Source organism: Carlito syrichta, unplaced genomic scaffold (genome assembly GCF_000164805.1).
Source record: "Carlito syrichta isolate Samal-C Ts95f unplaced genomic scaffold, Tarsius_syrichta-2.0.1 Scaffold289135, whole genome shotgun sequence".
In the NCBI taxonomy this organism is placed as follows: Eukaryota; Metazoa; Chordata; class Mammalia; order Primates; family Tarsiidae; genus Carlito; species Carlito syrichta.
In genome coordinates this window covers 66,972-67,200 of record NW_007233231.1, presented here as the reverse complement: position 1 = coordinate 67,200, position 229 = coordinate 66,972, and positions in this window count along the sequence as shown.

Below are 229 nucleotides of genomic sequence, written 5' to 3'. Positions count from 1 at the left end.
GACGCAGGAGTCTGGGTCTGCGGCGTCCTCAGGACGCGAGGTCTGAGCCTCAGCCTCGTCCCGAGGATCCGGCTGTGTCCTCCCGGTCCTGCCTGCCTCCCACAGGAAGGAGCTGTCCGGATACCCCCGCAAGGACGCCCTGACCTACTGGAGCTTCGAGGAGACGCCGCAGGTCTGGGGCCACGGCCCGCAGCGGCCGCCCTGTCCGCGCTCCTCTCGGCCGCCCCTG